Source organism: Camelus ferus, chromosome 2 (genome assembly GCF_009834535.1).
Source record: "Camelus ferus isolate YT-003-E chromosome 2, BCGSAC_Cfer_1.0, whole genome shotgun sequence".
Lineage (NCBI taxonomy): Eukaryota > Metazoa > Chordata > Mammalia > Artiodactyla > Camelidae > Camelus > Camelus ferus.
Genome location: NC_045697.1, coordinates 75,902,234 through 75,916,018, shown reverse-complemented (window position 1 = coordinate 75,916,018; position 13,785 = coordinate 75,902,234). Strand labels below are relative to the sequence as shown.

At 39.0% G+C, this 13,785-nt stretch overlaps 1 protein-coding gene across 8 annotated transcripts in view; it reads right to left on the bottom strand.

Moving 5' to 3' along the window:
* The window catches only part of SGMS2 (sphingomyelin synthase 2), a 78,288-nt gene that overhangs the window by 41,525 nt on the left and 22,978 nt on the right, over nucleotides 1–13,785 (bottom strand). For 3 of the 8 annotated variants that reach the window (XM_032461293.1, XM_032461300.1, XM_032461287.1), the window contains exon 2: nucleotides 5,123–5,273. The gene's annotated coding sequence lies outside the window, so the exon portion shown is untranslated. The remainder of the gene's footprint in view (nucleotides 1–5,122; nucleotides 5,274–13,785) is intronic. The other 5 variants (XM_032461328.1, XM_032461323.1, XM_032461314.1 and 2 more) reach the window with 2 other exon arrangements.

Genomic DNA, 13,785 nt, shown 5'->3' with positions numbered 1-13,785 from the left:
CAGTTCTCAAAATGATAAAAGAATAGATAAATCCCTGAAAAGTTCTCACCTATCTTTGGGCTTTTCTTCATTTCTAAACAATTTTGCCCCCATCTCTTGCTTAGGTAGTTGCCTGGACGGTGAAGAACATAATTACACTTCCCAGAGCTTATGGTACCAGACACTCGTGCCTCCCCAATATTAACAGGTTAATATGCGCAACCACGTTAAGGGGTAGGTACAATTATCACCTCCATGTGAGGCCTGAGGAAGTGAGACACTTCCATTGCTAGAAATCCAGCAAGTGGTCAGAGGTAGGATTTGAACCCAAGTAATCTCAGCCACTCTGCTAATGTTGTGATTTTCTGAGATCTTGGTCTATTTTTACAATTAGGAGTGTGCTAGGGTTTTTTGTTTTTGTTTTTGTTTTTGTTTTTCATAAGAGCAGATTTCCTTCCCCATGAGTCCTTCTGGAGAGATGTTTCACCCTTCCCTCCTCCACGCTTCCTTCTCACAGTTACGATGCAGATAACAGTCTGTGTTTGCTCTGTGAGGTGACTTTCTTCCAAATATTAGCTGGCCCCACCTTCTAACACACAGCTACTAGCTCTGGGTCATCTGATGCCTTCAGTGCCTGTGTGAATGTTTGCCCAGCTCCCCAGTGACTTATAAGAGGGACATTTCCTGGAAATCTTGCAGATGGTCATTTCACTGTGGTGAGATATTTGGAGAATCTAATCACTCCTGTCGCCTAGTAACCCGTTTGGGTTTGGCAGGAGGAAGGTGACTCAGGCACTAGTACAGTCAGAAGCAGGACAGACATTTATCAGTGCGAACTCCTCTGGGCACTAACTAGACTGTTGATTTCACCCTTAACCTCAATACTGCTCTTCCCCAGGTCCCTGGGAGTAGAGGCTCCTCCAATTCTTTTCAAGTTGGGGAGTTCAAAAGGCACTATGCTATGCGCAGAATCAACAGATCCTTTGTAGCTGAAATACAGGCTACGCTATTTTTTCTTCTGAGTTCTGAGAAAAGCAATTACTGGGTTCTTACATATAAAAGTGAATGGGAATTATATGCTGTCATGGAAGTTACTTGCCATCCCCATAAGAATTAGTTCTCTCATGAAGTCATAGTTAAAATAATATATTCCTAAACAGCCTGGGTCAGTAATTCCGGCCTCACAGTCAAAAAAGAATTTTTCTCCCAGGCTACCAGAGGGTTGACTCATTTGGTGAGCTACATTCCAGGCCAGAACAACTATTACACTTTTACACGTTTTATACTTTTACACATTTTTACCTGAAAGAAATTGATACCACAATACAAGTAGCTTCAGAATTGAAGGAGTTCAGCCTCAAATACCACCATGAATATAAAGAAATGTCACTATCAGCCTAAGGTCCACCTCACTGAGCTTTGTTTTTAAACATAAGTTAGCTCACATGCCTAGGTCACTCTAGAAGCCAAAAATCGACAATAAAAATAAAATTCACGTACATTCTTCACCAGTTACTACCAGTTCCCTAATATTTTATGGATCCACCATTTTTCTGATCAGCAAGAAGCATTAAGAACCATCTCTGTCCTACACTTAATATTTTTAAGCCATATGAACACTTCTCTTCAGAAGCCACCTAACATCTTTTCGAAAAAGCGGCTTAAGGAGGGGGAGGGTATAGCTCAGTGGTAGAGCACATGCTTAGCATGCATGAGGTTCTGGAGTCAATCCCCAGTACCTACATTTAAAAAATAATAAATAAACAAACAAACAAACCTAATTACCTACCCCCACCAAAAAAACCCATCAAAACCAAAACAAAAAGCAGCTTAAAGAAACAAATCTTTAACACTTTTATCAGTTTTCCATTTTAATATTTAAAAATTTAAAATGGGATGCTAATATAACACAACTATACAAAAATAAGCTTTATTTCAATCTTTGGGCCTTATATCCTATTTGGACAAAGATCTGCCATCTTAAGTGAAGTTTCCAGGACTACTGATTTGCAGTTAAGCTTCAGAATCAGAGCATACTTAGAAATCAGACTGTCTAACTAAAATTCTGTGGCTATGAATCCAAGGGGATTTGTGTAAATCCATTTACCTAATAATCAAATTATAGAAAATTAAAGCAAGAAGCTTTTAAGCCTAAGTACAGACATGGGGAAGACCGAAGTTGTGGATTCACCACTAAACATAAAACTCTCCAGTACCCAGCAGCCTTCTTGTTGCCTCCATTTGTTAGATGTACATGCTAAATCACTGTTAGAAATCCGAAGCATTAAACAGGTTACAACAGAACACAGACTATAAGTCAAGATAAAATGCCAAAGGTCAGTCAACTGCATGCTAAGTGTCTGTGTCACTCACCACTAACCCTGCAGACAGAAAGGATATTAAAGTCTTTGCAAAGCTGACTAGGTGGGGTCCCCAAGACCACTCCCAGTGTGATGGTTCATTAGGACTCACAGGACCCAGTGTATAGTTGTACACACAGCTGTTTGTTACAGCAGAAGGATACAAGGCAAAATCAGCAAAGGAAAAAGGCACACAGGGTAAAGTCCAGAGGAGACCAGGAGCAAACTTCCAAGGGTCCCTTCCCGGTGGAATCACATGGTTGTGCTTAATTTCCCCAACCAGTTGTGACAGTACCTGTGAAATATCGTCTACCAGGGAAGCCTATTAGTGACTCAGTGTCTGGGATTTTTATTGGAGTTGGTCACACAGGAACCTTCTGCTGGCCACGTACCCAAATGCTATACTCCCAGAATGTAAGCAGGTATTCAAAAGAAACCTTTTGAATTGTTTGCACAACAGTTCAGGCACAGCGAGCCACTCTTACCAGGAAATAGTGGGAACTCTCCTCGAATCTAAGTTACCAGGCAGGCATTTCTAAGGAAAGCAGCTCCAGGTCTGCTGTGTTAACTTGTTTTTGTATGCTGTCCTATTTCAACGAGCTATCATACAGGACCAAATTACAAGAGAAAGGTCTTACTCTTTCTTAGCAGGTCACCTAGGTACATCGCGAGCCTAAGAAGCACAGGGTAAACCTTCTATGTTTTCAGTATTTAAAATGTAGCATTTTTAATGTGGACAAATGTTGTCTTAACTTACATAAGAGAAGATCTAAGGCCTTTAGTGTCCTTTTGTACAATAAAAAGAGCTGAATTCCAGTTTTGTTTACTTTTCTGAACACTTTCTTTTAAAAAAATACTACTGAGAATTCTGAATGAATAGGATTCCTAAATTGAAACTCCGAGACATCATTTAATTTACCAGACTGGGAAAAAGTCCATATCCAGATAACAACTTCTCTCACAAGTTTCCAGCAGGGGTGAGAATAAGATAAACCCCCTCCGGGAGACAATTTGACAAGACAGCTATCAAAACTATACATATACTATATGCCCTGCAATTCTACTTTGCAAATTTATACACATATAATTGTGCACATGTACAAAGTTATTTACTGTGGCATTGTTTAAGAGCAAGGATTGGCTACAACCCAAATGTCCATCAATAGGTCACTATTTAAATTGTGGTACATCCATACAATGGACTACTCTGTGACTGTTGAGGGGGTGAAAAAAAAGAAGAATGAGGACACTCTCTTAGTACTGATTTATTAAACCCTCCTCCATTTATTAGAAGAAAAATATACAATGCTCAAAAGTATAGTTTGGTATCCTTTATTTTATGAAAGGAGCAAATATGAATTCAGATTTGTGTACAGAGGAACTCTGGAAAGCTGCATTAGACACTGACAACTGAGGCTAGGAGGGGATGATGGAGGCTGAATTTGGGCAGAAGCTGTGAACTTGAATAAAATGAATTTAAATGGTATACTTGAAAAGCAATCCTTCTTTCAGCCTAGATCAGATCACCCCGGCACCTGTTTTTTGTTTATTGTTTTAATAAGCTTCCACATTTTTCCAGTGATTAAACTAGAGCATTAAGATTGCTCTCATTCTCCGAATCAGATTCCAACTCTCCCATTTTCATCTTGTGTCTGTCTGCCATCTTGAAGGGGGTTTTCCAGGACACCTGAGAGTGAGTCAACTTCTCTGCACCTCCCTTCTCCCATTCGTTTGCTGAGGATATTGGGAAGCTTTTTAAAAGCTCCATGAAAGCAGGGAGTTTGCTTTGTTCACTGCCTCATTTCATTCAGGCACACTGAAAAGACTGCCTGGCACACAGAAATCGTTCAGTAAGTATTTGTTGAATAAATGAATTCTTTTTTTCACCCAGCAGGACAGATACTACCAGACAAAGAGGGGATATCATAGGCATCAAATACTCAGAAATAGCTGTCATTCCTAGTATTAGCCCAATATAGGCATTCTAATCCCAGCAACATTCTTACAATTATTTTGAATTTTATGGAAGACAAACAAATAAGCTTACAGAATGCTGTGCTAAACAATGATTCTTCAATATTTATAAAATTTTATTTTTAATTAACTTGGGATTACATGGCCCTGGGGTCCATCTTTGGGCTAAAGTCTCTTTAGACAAACACCACACTAATTAGAAATGATGAAAAAGAACGGCTAACTTAAGAGCCCTAGTCATAAGGTGTGCAATCTTTTGTGTTAAAAAAGCAACTGCTAGTTTTATTTTCAAGAAAAAATTTTCCTGGAATTAAATTCGAATTAGCCTAGATGATGAACTGAGTTGCACAATATCAATCATAAAAGCAAAAACATCCTCCTCCATGGGCAGAAAATGGGTATAACTGCCACACATCTTTTACCTTGGTTTTAGTAACTAGAGAAACACACCAACTTTTCTAGCAATCATTTTAGTAATGTTGTTGAACAGGTGCACAGCTGACTGATGTTTCTTTGAAGATTTTTAGTGCCAGTAACTTTTCTTAATGCACATTGCTGAGTGCTGTCTCGGCAGTAATGCAAAGAGGTTAGGATGTTTTGGAGTCACCTATAGTTCTCTTGCTGTCATTTAAGACAAAAGTCCCATGAGTGAGGAAATAGTCACTCACCCATTCACCTGAAACCGCTTGAAATCTAAGACTCTCCTTAGAATAAAATAGACATTCTCAGAGTTAAGGCACTTTTGAAATGTCTTAACTAGAAAAGGGAAGGGAGCAGAGAAATTGCAGGACAACTGAGAGGCAACCAACCTTCAGCAGATGCAAATTATACTTATGATCTAGCACCAGGAAGCACCAAACCTGCTGTCTGCAGATGGTAGCACAGCAAATCCCACCTTGGTCCCTGTAGTCTTGGAGCAGATCCTTTCTGCGCAGAGTGGCAGCGGCAGAGGACAAGGCTCTAAAAGGCAGAGAAAGTAAGAGGTTAATAAGAATGATGCTCTGTTGGTATGGTTTGCTGGTTTTCTGGGGGTGAGGGTGAAAAGATGAGCTCTGTGATATTGCCCCTCTGGAAGAGTCACCAGGAAAACACTGGGTCTAAACAGGTACCAGCATTTCAGGAGGAGAGAAGCAACCCAGCCACGCACGTGTCACTTGTTTACTTAACACTCAACAGACCTGTTCAAGGTGGAGCAATGGAGCAGGCAGATTCCCTTCCCTCATGATGCTCACATTCTAACAAGTAGACAAACAAGGGCAATCAAAGTCAGAGGGAGGCTGGCAAGGCTGATTCAGAGCAAATAGTTAGGGATGCTATTTAACTTAAGACTTAATAATAATGGTGGGGCAGGGAGTGATAGGCAATTGAAGAGCACTCCAGGCCAAAGAAGCAGCTGGTTCACAGGCCCTGAGGCAGGAATGAACCAGGCAGGTTTAGAGAACTAAAAGGCAATAGAGCATCGTGACCCAGGAGCAGAGAAATGCAGCAGAGGCCAGAGGGCAGAGGCCAGGTCACCCAGGGCTCTGCAGAGCAGGCAGAAGGACTGCCTACACACAGGCACACTCGGTGTCATGGAAACCCAGGCTGCTGTGTAGTGCACAATTCGTCGCCTTCCAACAAAATGGTGGAAGAGTCCCTTTGAAATACATATGTTACATGCTGTAATATTTTAATGGACTTTTAACAGATTTTTTTAAGAGCAGTTTTACATTTACAGTGAAATTAAGGGAAAAGTACAGAGATTTCCCATATTTCCCTTGCCCCTTCACATGCACACCTCCTTCATTATCAACATCCCCCACAGAGCAGTACATTCATTACAACCGACAAACCTCCACGGACACACCATAATCACCCAGAGTCCACAGTTCACAGCAAGGTTCACTCTTGGTGGTGCGTACATGCTATGAGTTTGGACACAATAACAATTACAGGATATATGCCCATCTGCAACCAGAAATCGATTTCCAATTGAGATCCTATTTTCACCAAAAATACTCAACTGTTGAAGAGACAAGAATGAATGTCACTCCTGAGTACACACCCAAGAAAAATGAAACCACTGGTCCACACAAAAACTTGTACACAAATGTTCATTCAGTATTACTCATAATTGCCAAAAAGTGGGAACAATCCAAATGTCCATCAACGGATGAATGGATGAGCAACATGTGGTGTGTCCATATAATAAAATATAATCTGGTAATAAAAAAGAAGTAGTGATAGACGCTTTAACATGGATGAACCTTGACAACATTATACTGAATGAAAGAAGCCAACAAGAGACCACATATTTCACGATTCCATTTATATGAAATGCGCAGAAGAGGCAAATCCATACAGACAGAAAGTAGATGAGTGGCTGCCAGGGGCTGGAGGATGAGGAGAATGGGGGTTATCAGTGGATATGGGGTTTCTTTTGGGGGATGATGTAAATGTTCTAAAATTAGATAGAGCTGATGGTTGCACAACTCTGTGAAGATACTTATAATCACTGAACTCTACTCTTTTAAAAGGATGAATTTTACAGTATGTGAATTACATCTCAATAAAGTTGCTATAAAAATTAAAGGACAAAAGTGTATCTAAAATGCCATGTAGAGATGAAATAAACTTCAATTGGTCAAAAATGCTGCATTCCAGTAAGGCTTATGATATTAGTTAAGCAACTTAGTTTACACTTCAGATAAACTACAAGAATATTCTCAGGGGGATACGTTTATTCCTTTGAAGAGACCACCCCACCCACAGAGGATGTCTTTCTCCGTCCATTTGGGACCTCGCTCCAGCTATCACCACTCTCTTGACTTTACCTACCACCTCTACTAACCTGACCCTAACTTCAGTCCACCATGTTTCCCCTGCATTACATTAATCTCTTCCTGTCCCTCATTTTCCACACTGGTCTTTCTAAAAATTTACTCTCTTACTTTAAATCCTTCAGAGGTTTCCCATATTTAAGACATTTCTAGAACACTACGGTAGTATTAGAAGAAATTAATGGATATTCATATTCAATCAGATAGTCAAAGGGGTCACATGGCTCTTAATACTAAAGGTGCCTACAACATGGCCTCCAAGTATCCCCAAACCATGCCTGTCACAGTCCTCAGTGACAGTGGCTGCAATGTAAACACCCAACAATAATCTCACAGGCTAATCTTTATTTAATCACCTATTTGTAAGGTCAAGAGTTAAGTTAGCCTAGATGAATATCTGACAAAGTAAGAACCAGGCTAACAGAGAGATTTCTCAAGGAGACAGATCCCAAAGGTCCAATGCTTTTCACATACCTACAGACATCAATACATAGAAATAAGCCCAGAGTGTCAAGCTATGAGATGCTGAAACTTAAAGTAGCTCACAAAACAGAACAACATTCTATTTCTTAGGTAGCAAGAGCAAGTCAAATTAAAGAGCAGACAGTGGCTCCATAACTTAAGTCTGTGGGCAATTATAATTGTTTATAGCATGGTATTAATGATACTGATAATACTGTCAGCTTACAGATTTTTTTCAGTTACACAGCTAAACATGGTGCCTTTCATCTAGTCAAATTTAAAAAGGGTGCTCTTGTCAAAAAGGAGATGGGTAAAGGGGGTGGATGATAGAACTAAATTCATGCTTACTATGCCAAACACTCTTTCCACATGCATCCTAAAGTAGTTAAGAAAAGACTCATTTAAAAGAGTGTCATGGTAGGGGGTGGGGGTGGATATAGTGCAGTGGCAGAGAGCATGCTTAGCACGCACAAAGTCCTGGGTTCAAGCCTGGGGTCCAAGCCCCTGGACCTCCACTGAAAAAAAAAAAGTGTCATGGAAGTTCATTTATTTTCATTTGAAATATATATACCATGCATCACTTCAGAAAGGAATAAAGTAAATGATACAACTTACAAAGTAAAATACTCTGGTAAGAGGAGTAAAGTAGGATCAGAGAGCCAGGTGAATATAGATTGGGGGTTCTTGATCACAGACGTAGTGGAAGGAGGTCATCGGGGGGAAAAAGTTTTTCTGAACATTTAGCTGTATCATGCTCACTGCAGGTCTGTACACAAGAGGAGATGAGCAATAGCACAGACCAGGGAGATCATCGTATGATGTCATATGATAGTTTTCCATCGTGACCCTCAATAAATTCCAAGGCGTAACTCTCTAGAGCTTCTTTGGTAGGAAGCCAAGGCAACGTAACACAAATAAGCAGCTCTGACGGTCTGACTCATTTCAGGGACACAACTGCACCAGAAATCCATCCTTTACTTCCATTTCCCTCAGCCATGCATCTGGTAAGAGCTGAAGAGAAGACAGTTCCAGATTTGTGGAACAAAATTCTCTACCATCAGGAGATGGCCCAAAAAAAGCACATAAAAACACTACATAACCTGATGATACACTGAAAGTGATTTTCCACAGAAGCATCTGTTTTTAAGTCTAATGGACTTGAGAGTCATTGTTTGGCAAAAGAACAGCCATAATCATCTCAGGGGATTAAACGACTCAAAAGAATATTCCTATTTCTCACAGTCATCTCAGGCTCTACCTAACAGTTAAATGTGGAGCGTTTCCAAATTACAAAAGCCATTGTGGTTAAGGCATATTTTATTGTAAGTTGGAAAATAGATTGATTTTTTATTTTAAAGACTAGTTATTAGAGAGCAAACCTTAGCTAGCAAAGGACCTTTGTTCCTTTGGATAGTCCCACACTGTACATGGAAGACATAACACAGCTGAACCTCCACAGCTATTCCATGAGTCCTGTGAATGAGCTGACGTTTCAGCGATTTGTCAGCTTTTTTCCATTCCATCAGATTGAAATAGTGCTCATCTTAAAGTTGTTAATCAACTGTAGCAATGTATTTTCACTTTAATTAGCCACCCAGGGAAAGCAGAAATAGATTAATTTACTTGCAGTTCACAGGCCCTAAATGTAGCATTCAGCAAGGGATGGCAGGTACAATTAATTCCCATGCACTCCTGGACAAATCCCTCTTCCTTAAAGAAGACTCTTCTTGACTCCTTCAGACTAGGGACCACGTCTGTCAGGTTTTCTGCTGTCTTATGGCACACAGTTGATGTTATTTGTTCAATGACTAACCCCCTCTTTATAAGACAGCCAGCTGTGTTCTTAAAGAGGCCCCGGTAAGCCCCTTGCAAGTAAGACACTGAAGTCACTGAAGTGATCTTATAAAGAGGGGAGAGGGGAGGAAAGCAGTTTAATACCATAACAACCACAGGTTTGATGCCATGAAGATTTTCTGAAGCAGAGTCCTTGGATGCACAAGTGGCAGGTGTGAACGAGAGAGGGAGGGAGAAAATGGGGGAGGAATGACCCAGTAATTTAGATGGGCACTTAAAGAGTAACACTGTATTATGAGACCTCAAATAGTGTTTTCTAACTATAGATTCTTAAATTTGAAATATCTTGAAAGGTCACTCTGTACTTCCCTCCGCATAATACAGACAGCATTCAAACATCCCAGGAATAAGAGTCCTCTTTTTTTAAGCCCAGAGAGAAAGGTTGAACTAACAGATTAAAAAGCCCTGTGTCTCCCACCCTCTACAGGTTTTCTGTTAGGTCTTCCATGAAGAAACAATTGCTAATCTAGTTCTTTCCTTCATGACACAAAGTTGTAATTGTTACATCCAAACTCCCTAGAGTCCAAGTCATAAAAAATGACAAGAAGGTCACATTGTATTGTTAACAGTGAAACTTCATTGATTTCAAATATTTCTTAAAATTATTTAATTTTAAGAAATGCTTTCAGACCTTTTGCAACCAAAGAAAATAACTCCTTTATGCTTTAACATTGAAAGTGAAAAAGTGTTTTAACCTTATTGGTGAACAAAGAACTCAAACCAAAGAAGAGATACGGGGGAAGGGTATAGCTCAAGTGGTAGAGAGCACGCTCAGCACGCAAGAGGGTTCAATTTCCCGGACCTCCTCCAGGCGGAAATCGAAGAAACCCAATTACCTCCCTGTCAGAATACAAAAAAGTGAGATACATATAAATTGGCTTAAAAAACAAAAATATCAAGGTGCTCTCCATGACAAAAATGAAACACATTTCTTATATTTTAAAAATACCCTAAGAATGTGAACAAGATTGAGGTCTGAGCCTCTGACATCTTTAATAAAAACTGGAAATAACTAAGTGTCCAAAAATAGGGGATTGCTTAAAGAAATTGTGGTGAATGGATGCAACAGAATACTGAAATGCTTCTTTACCATGTTGAGCGGGAAGTAACAAAAGAGGTTCATGATATACTTGAGTACAAAACAGTGATATGTATATGACCCTATTTATCTTGTTTTTTAAAAGTTGCCTGCATAAACATAAATGCTGGTAAGATAATGCAAAATGTTAACAGGTGATAGATTTATAGATGACTTAAGTTTTCCCTTTGCTTATCAAGGTTTAAAATTTTCTAAAATAAACATAAGTTGTTATTGCAATTTAAAAGGAGAAAAGATGAGTTTCAGCTCCCAACATAAATTTCCAAATATCAGCTATCATATTGACATTCTCTTTAAAAATTTTATTATGATAAGCACATAGTCTGTTTCATATCATGTACTAAGGATAAAAATAGTAAACCTCATTTTTCATTTTGGTCACTATGTTTGAGGTAGGCAAATAAAAATACTCTGTCCTGGAAACTTAAAAGGTTTTTTTCTTTTTAGCAAGATGCCAGTTGTGGTGATGTACCACCAGGTAGCAAAGAGCTCAGCCTCTGTAGTTAAATATAGCATAATTATATAGTTCATAAAACTAAAGTAAAATGTGCATATTTACTGTGATTATTACTCTTGCTCAAATAAAATCCTGTCTTTGAAAATAAAAATGAAACTAGAAGTAAAAATGAAACCAGACATGGATAAATATGAATTTAGGCAGAAACAAATTGGGGTGGGGGTATTATTAGAAAGAGGCTGCCAGACGGAGTTCACCTCTGGTCAGGGAGAAAGGACATTTGTTGGGAGGCAGAGTAACTCCTCAGGATACATACATGAAAGTACTATAACAAAAATTGCAAGGATCCTGGAGTATGTATCTGAGCAGGTGAACAGAATGAGCAGACGAGCTACACCTGAGTAACTCAGCGATGGCCAAGCTTGTGCAAACCTTCCAGCTCCTGCTCGGGAAGTCTCCTTTGGATTCCCAGCCTGGTCAAGTCTCTTGGTTCTGTAATCCATATCCCCTAGTTTTTATTTTTCTCTTTCCTAATCTTTTGTTGTCCATGCTCTTAATATTTTTAAGAGGTTGTTTACTCCAGTCTCCTCAGTAGTTATCAGCAGTTTGCTTCTCTTCCTTTAGAAAATAAATAATTTGGGGGGAAAAAAAACTTTAAATCATACATATTCAGTGGGCTTGGTGATGTTATGGATTATTTTATGAGATGCTAACTCTGGAAAACCACTTCCACTAAAGTTAATGAAAATGAAGTACAATAAGAAAAAAAGAAAAGAAAATGAGTAATCTGTACTTTAACTCTTTTATAAGGAATTTACCTGATCTACCTGTGTGTCATCACCCATCTCAGACATCCTCACCCAACAGGTTTCCAACACTCCTTCTAAGCAATCTCAAAGCAAATTACATATTGGCAGATTTACATAATCCTCTTTGATAACACAACTATTTCAAGGTCTTCTTTCAAGTCTTGAAGGATGATGTTCAGAGAACACTATGTGAATCAAGAAAGTAAACTCTCAGGACCACAAAGAGTTAGTTGGTGTCCAAATAAAATAGCAATGAAAGCACCAAGAATAACTGGAAAGGGGGAAGAAGAAAGAAGGAAGTGAAATGAGGGGCATGCTAGTAAAAAGCTTTTTGCAACTGAACCCCAAGCAAAATAAAGGAAAATGAAGCAAAGCACCCAGAGCTCAGGGAGGACAAACACATTTTTGAGGGTAGGGGCCAGAGGCGAGAATCAAGATGTAAACCAGAGGTCCCGCTGGTAGAACCCAGGCTCTAATGAGCTGTCACAACATGGATGGTGATGCTAACCAAGTAAATAAATCAGCCAATGTGCTTTTGCCCTGAGCTTCTGAGTCACGTGTGGTCAGAGGCCACACCTCAGAGTACACAGAGGAAAAGTTTAAGGAGTAAACACTGTGGATGTCATTGTTAAAGACAGTCCCACCCTCTCTCTTGCTTTCAGAATACAATCCATGGGCTTCGGATAATGTAGACACCACCTTGATTTCAGAATCTGACACCTTCAAGAGAAGGATGAGGTTTAGGACATGGAAAAAGAAGCTTCGAGGTCCTTCCCAACCTCCCTGAAGTGTTTAAAGCTTGCTAGAGAGAAAAGTAAAGAATAATTTTTATTCACCCTTGTAGAAATGATTACAGACAGTAAATAAACTCAGTGTCCTATTACACTTCTAAACAAATGAAAATGTGTCAAGGAAACGCAAGCATGTGTACTTTCTCCAGTGAGAGTAGACACATCCATTTTTCACTTTTTCATGGTACTTTGGTTAAACTCTAATAATGCATTAGGTGGTGAGTCACTTTCTAATTGAGAGCAGTGGGAAATATGATAAAAACAAGAAAGTAAAGAGGATTCCTGAGGGAAAGAGCATGGACAAAGAATATTTTATTACAATTAGGAGACTTGGATCTAGACTGGATTCTGGTATTGCTAAGTGTGATCTTTAAAAGTCACTTTAACAGATCCAGCATGCAGAAAATCAGCAAGGACATAGTGGAACTCAACACAATCCACTGGATCTAAGTGACGTCTACAGACTACTTCATTCAGTAACAGCAGAATACACATTCTTCTCACGCTCACATGAGCGTTAACCAAGAGAGACCACATTCTGGGCCATAAAACACACTATAATAAATTTAAAAGAATAGGAATTATGCAGTGTGTCCTTTTAGATTACAATGGAAAATCCCATTGTGGAAAATCCCAAAATACTTGAAGATTAAGCAACACATTTCTTTTCTTTTTTGTGATCTTTTTTATTGTAGGAGTCACAGCTGAAAGCAATGAAAGAGACCGTACAGCTCTGCCTGTCAGCAGTTTTCTGAAGTAACACATTTCTAATTAATACAAGAGTCAGTAAAGAAATCCCAAGAGAAATTGAACTAAACAAAAGTGAAAATACAACTTATCAAAACTTGTGGATACAGCAAAAGCAGAGGGAAATTTACAGCAATGAATGCACACTTTTAGAAAAGATCTAAAATCAATAATCTAAGCTTATACCTTAGGAAACTAGAAAAAGAGGAGTAAATTGAACCCAAAGTAAATGGAAGAAATACAAAATTAGAGCATAAATCAATGAAATTGAAAACAGGAAATCAAGAGAAAGTTAATGAAAACAAAAGCTAGTTCTTTGAAAAGATCAATAAAATCAACAGGCCTCCAGGCAGGCTAAGGGAAGAAAAAAGAATACAAACTACTAACATCAGAAATAAAAGACAGAACATCACTGCAGATCCCAAGACATTAAA